Below are 6194 nucleotides of genomic sequence, written 5' to 3'. Positions count from 1 at the left end.
AGGGCACATCCCTGGGATGGGTGGAGGCTAAATCTGGAGACTGGGAGACAAAAAAATAAGTGTGTGTGTGTGTGGGGGGGGGGGGAGGAATCCAGTTCTCTCACCACCAGGATGATCTCTGTGACTCACCTAGAGCGGAAAAGGAACGAATTCAATGGCTCCATGACAAATCCCGCAGCCAAATAGTAAGAATAAGAAGTCACAATAGATTCATAATAACAGCAGCAGCGTTTGAGTGGGGCTTTCAGACACGCAAAGCATTTTACAGCTATCCCCAGTGCTTCTCCAGGGGAGCCCCAGCCACTCCTCTCGCACCCTCGGGTCCCTTCTCCCGCCCCAGGCTGGCTGCCCAATGTGGGGAGAAGGGATCAGAGGAGGCTTCTGCTCCCCCCTCATCTTCCTCTGTTCCTGTGGCATCACCTTCTGATTCCTGTCAGTCTGACTCAGCCAAGCTGAAAAGCACCCAGGGGAGAAACAGAGAACAGCCCCGGAGGCTGAGCCGGCGTCACCAGAAACAGGGTGCTGATGGCCGGTCTCTCCCTCTGATGTAGCTTGAGACAGAGCCTTGGTGAATCTCAGTAATGTCAAGTCATCTCACTGACCCCAGAGATACTCCGAGCTGGACAGAGGCAGTAACCGGAGAGGGAGGCTGGCTGACAGCAGCATTCACTGAAACGGATTCTAAGCTGCACCCATCTCACATGCACACACACGTACAATGTACACATGTGTTCACATGCACACGCGCGTTCACATGCACACGCATGTTCACGTGCACACGTGTTTGTACAGTGCGCATGCACACAGGTTCACATGCACACACATGCTCCTACACGCACAATGTGTACATGTACAATGCTCATGCACGTGCACACACGCGTATGCTCATGCACACATGTTCATACATGCATGTTTGCATGCACACACGCTCCCACACTCACATATATGTTCACACATGCTCGTGCACATGTGGTCACATGCATGCACACACGGGTATGCTCACACACATACATGCACACGTGTTCACGTGTATGCACACGCAGGTATGCTCGTACACACATGTTCACATGCACACACATGCCCCTACACTCACACACATGCACACACGCACTCCCCCCCCCCAATATTCTTTCCCTAGAGGAGCCAAGGGCTGCTTCTGCACCACCCACATCCACAAGGACACAGCGCATGAGGCATCGAGGGCGCCAGGGTGCCCAGAAGAAACTTACATTTTTTGTTGTGCTTGTAAAGTGCTGTGCAAACTGCAGCCTTACACCAACACCAGTGCGTGTCACTATGAATTGCCATTACAGATAATAACCAAGATGCTCAGTCGCGAGTCTTCATGACCCCACTGGGGGTTTTCTTGGCAGATACTGGAGCATCTGCCATTTCCTTCTCCAGCTTATTTTACAGATGAGGAAACAGGCAAACAAGGTTAAGTGACTTTTCTAGGGTCACACTGCTAGAAAGTGCAAAGGCTGGATTTGAACTCAGGAAAGTGAGCCTTCCTGACTGCAAGCCCCGCACTCTGTCCACCCCAGTACCACTCAGACAAATATCTACCCAAGGCAGCACAAAAAAGCTCTCTATTAGACTCGGGAAGCTTGGATTCGATCTCACCTGTGCTCCCTCCACTCAGATATCTTGGCCACGTTTCTGTACCTCCCTCAGCCTCAGCTGCCTGGTCTGTAAAATGAGGGGGTTGAACTCGTTGAGCCACGTGGGCCAGATCCTATTCAGGGTCTCAGTCCCTTTAAATGTAGGCTGAAGAGAATTGCCTTGAGGGGGACATGAAGGCTGTATTCAAGTATTCCCAAGGCTACCATGAGCAAAAGGGAGTAAGCAGACTTCTTATGCTTAGGCAGGGGGCGGAAGGAGGAAGCAATGGTGAAAGGTTCAAAGAGGAGGGCGCCGGCTTGCCCTTTGAGAAAAAGCAAACGTCCTACCAAGGAGAGCTGCTCCAAACGGGAAGGAGCCGCTTAGACACGGAGGGTCACCGCCTCAGCCCTGGCTTCCCGAGGCCTTCCCGTAGGCTGTTGAGGGGCTTCCCAATCAAGGCTACGGGGGTCCTTCCAGCTCGAGCCCTTTGTGGCATGGCATGGGCTCAAAGGACTCCTGGAACCCCAACACCCCACAACTCTCTACAAAATCTAATCTTTGAGATGGTGATCCGAGCACCCCACTGTTCGGAGGGGAAGATATCTTCTGAGCAGTTTTTTCTAGGGATTGCCATGGATTTCTGTCGGTTCATTCACTGCCCCTCCATTCCACCAGAAGAGTCAGGCTATGTGGATCCCTAAAAACCCAGTCATGACTCTTCACAGCTTCATGGGACAAGTCTGAACAGAAACTTGGGCTGTGGACCAATGGCCACTGGGCAGCAGGCACCACGGTGCCCAGATCTGCTCTCAATGGTGCCCTTCCTACTCATTTCCTCTGCAGTGGGCCACAGATCCCCCTTAATGACAGCTGCAGACGGGGATGTTTATTTTTGCTTTCTTACTGAGTAACCACCAATTAGACATGAAAGGTCAAGAGACCAACACTTCGATGCTCCTGGTGGCTGGTGTTTTGCTTCCCAATGCTTCAGAGCTCAAAGTCATGCAGAACAGAGCAGGGCAGCTCCCTTCCTGTGAACATCTTCTCTCCATGGCTGAGAGACTGGCAAGTTAGACAGAAATTCTTCTGACCTCTGAAAAAAGTCATGTCAATCAACTCCTGTGCTGATGCCCCCAGCTTGGTCAGAACCTGGACTATAGGGGAATGGATAATGACACACACTCCTGTACAGTCCTAAGACCCTAAGATATTAAACCATATGGAATGTGTCACTTAACACAATCTTTGGGAAATATGACAGAGCGATGGCTAGAACTCAGCCTGAAAGGAGGGTTTTTAAAGGGTTCTAACCCTTCCCACTTGGAACTGGTTTCTTTATTCTTCCCCACGTACAGTCAACATGGCTACCCCCCACTGAGATATCTGCCCTCCCAGGGCAGGCTGAGGCCATGGCCCACATGGCCCTCTCTGCCAGGGGCCTTACCCTTAGAGAACCTCCTGTCTTTCCCTGTTTATTCCTCCAAAGATCAAGTCCTCTTGAACTTGAAACCTAGCCCCTGTCTCCGTAGTGGTCACACAGCTACCCAAAACCCAGAAAACAAAGACCCGATAGCAAAGTTCTTGGCACCATTGAATGGTTCAGGATCAGAAAGTGGCGGAGTTTTATTAATGGAACCAACATAAGATGCATCTGTTCTGGTACTGCACCCAAAAGACCAATGGCCTTTCCATCCGCCCTGTTCGTGTACTGTCTTTCCCCAGGAGCCCCTAAAGATCAGCATCTGGATGGACTGTTCACTTCTCTCCATCCCCAGGGCTCAGCACAGTGCTTTGAGCATAAGTGCTTAATCAATGTCTTTTCCAGGGGTGAGGAACATGCGGACTCAAGGCCCTTTAGGGCCCTATTTGAGGACCTAGAGGGCTACACATGGCCCCAAGGCCTCAGGTTCTCCAACCCTGATTCATTCATTCATTCATTCATTCATTCATTCATTCATTCATTCATTCATTCATTCATTCATTCAAGGGGACTTTCTGGATTCCCCAGTTGTTCATACCTGCCCCAACATAACTTTTCACTTATTCTCCTTCTCTCTCTAATTTTCTGATTTGTGAGCATGGTCTAAGCAGCTGAGAAAAATTAAGCTCCCAGAGGGCAGAAGCCATTTCACTGTTGTCTTTGTATCTGCAATGAGTGGCACATAGTAGGCACTCAATAAATGCTTGTTTAATCCAACTGCTTTGTGTGTGATGAGCTAAAAACTCAAGTATGTCTACCAATATTGAGAAGACCCAGCACGTGAGAGACAGAAAGAAGGAGGGCGGCCTTGCCGAAGAACCTGCCCTTCCCCCAGCTCCCAAGGGATGCATCTTTCCCTCACCATCACAGAGCATGTGTTCTCCCAGGGTTTGGCTCAACTTGGACTAAGGCAGTGCCCTCAAATCACCTGGGTTCAACACAATATGACCAAACAAGAAATAAAACTGGGGTGTGGGCTGGGCGGGACCTTGCATAAACACAGACCAACTAGAATTGAATGGCAGGAAATGGAGCAGCCTGGTTCTAATATTGGGTTTGTCCAGCAACGCGGCCTCAAACTTAATAAATTCAGTTTATCCTGGGGCCTCCAGGGAACTCTTAGAACTGACTGACCAACAGACAACAATACAGAAACCCACCCAAAACAAGGAATGGTGGCTCCAAGCTTTAAGCTTTAGCTTAGCATAGGGGCTTAACAAGTGGTTATAGACTGGCTACTTTTAATAAATGCTAATTGATTGACTGGAGTTGAGGGGGTTCAGGGAGGATGTGTGCCTGGGGGGGCTGCTGGGCCCTTTCAGGGCTGCCTGTCCCCCTTTGGCGGTCAGCTGATTCACCCAACTCTCACCTTCGGCTCCAGAAGCTGTCGCATGTGCCACAGCCCAGTAAAACCATGAGGGCAGATAGGCCAGCCCAGGCTGAGGGTTACCAACCGGCCTCAGACCTATGGGTGAGTGAGGGTGATGTCTACTCCAAGCATGTGAAGAAGACTTTTCCCAGTGGAATGGACAGATGAAAACAATTTGTTCTAACCACCATGAAGGACAAACAATATTGATTGAGTAATGTTGATTGAAGTAAAGCAAAGCTTCCCAACAAGGAAAATTGTTCCCAAGTGGTGTGGGCTGCTAGCTTGCTCCTCCCTGGAGGTCTTTAACAAAGACTGGGCAGCTGTTTCTTGGGGATGATGTTGAGGGATTCTCACTCAGCTAAGGGTCGGGCTGGACAGCTCCTGGTCACTCCCGCTTGGAGACTGTGAGATCCCTGATTACAGAGGATTGTGGCAGGTACTAGGAGGGTCCCAAAGTCTAGTTAAGAGAGACTCTCTGTGAATGGGAAGTGAGGAGGGATATATGAGGAAATGGGGTTGATTTTAAAACAAAATATATCAGTTAGAATTTATTTTTAAAAATCCCTGCTCTCACAGGGAGGCTAGGTGGTGCAGTGAATAGAGCACTGGCCCTGGAGTCAGGAGGACCTGAGTTCAAATCCAGCCTCAGACACTTGACACACTAGCCGTGTGACTTTGGGCAAGTCACTTAACCCCAAATGTCCTCCAAAAAGCAAAAAATAAAAATAAAAAATAAATCTCTTCTCTCAGAAAGTTTACATTCTATAAGGGGAGATTGTGAACTGAACAGAGAAGGGTAAGCTATGTTAGGCAAACACCGGGGAGCCCCTGAAGATTCGAGGGAGTTCTACACAAAGGAAAGATTATTTGGACAAGATATGAGAGGCAGGGGGGAAGAAGGAAAACAGCTGTGTTGAGGTCACTTTCACTTCTAGACCTTAAGAGGGTCATGGTCTACACAGGCTATGACAAGGGATTAATCTAAAATGCCAGAAGGGAGAACCAAGGCAGGGAGGAAAATCAAAGATGTTTCAGGCATGGAATTGGAGGAACCAAGAAACTGATGAGATATACTGGGCGAGGAAAAGGGAGGCGGGAAAGAACAGTGTGGTCAGAGCTGTCAGCTGAGAACAGAGTGAATCTTACAGAGACCACTGGCCAGTCAGAAACAAGGAATCTCCTCGGCCTAGAACGGTCCTTGCCTTTCTTCTGTCCCCAGCACTCTGCATGGCCCAGAAACAACAGGTGCTTCATCAGCCCGTGCAGCTGCCCTGAAGATGGGGTCAACCCTCTGGACCCTCAGTCCCTGTCATTACTAATGTGGTGCTTCTTTATTAAGACCGGTCCCTTCCAGAGGAAACCATCCCATGTGGGAGGACGGGGACCACATCAGCCAGACGCCAGGGAGCGGTTTTAGGAAGATGGACTTTCAGAAACTTCTCCTGGTCCAAGTCCAAGCTCAGCCTGCCAGGCCGGGGCCCCCAGCAGCTCCTCACGCCTGGCCAAGAAACATCCACTCCCCACGCAGGGCACCAGGTAAGTAACTTTGTTCCCTAGCACCTCCAGCCGGCCCTGGAGATTGAGGCTCTGAGTTCCAATGCTGCCCCTCTCTGCCACACATGTCATTGTGCCCCTTGGAGCCTCAGTCTCATCATTCAGGGGAATTACTTGCATTGTAGATTCATGCCCATAAAATCACAAATGCACATGTATCTTCTCTACAACTATTTGGGCTCAGAG

The sequence above is a fragment of the Petaurus breviceps genome, unplaced genomic scaffold (genome assembly GCF_028583685.1).
Source record: "Petaurus breviceps papuanus isolate PSGF00001 unplaced genomic scaffold, PetGlider_PUasm1.0 567, whole genome shotgun sequence".
NCBI lineage: Eukaryota > Metazoa > Chordata > Mammalia > Diprotodontia > Petauridae > Petaurus > Petaurus breviceps.
The sequence above is the reverse complement of the archived record's forward strand: the minus strand, read 5'-3'. Positions refer to the sequence as shown.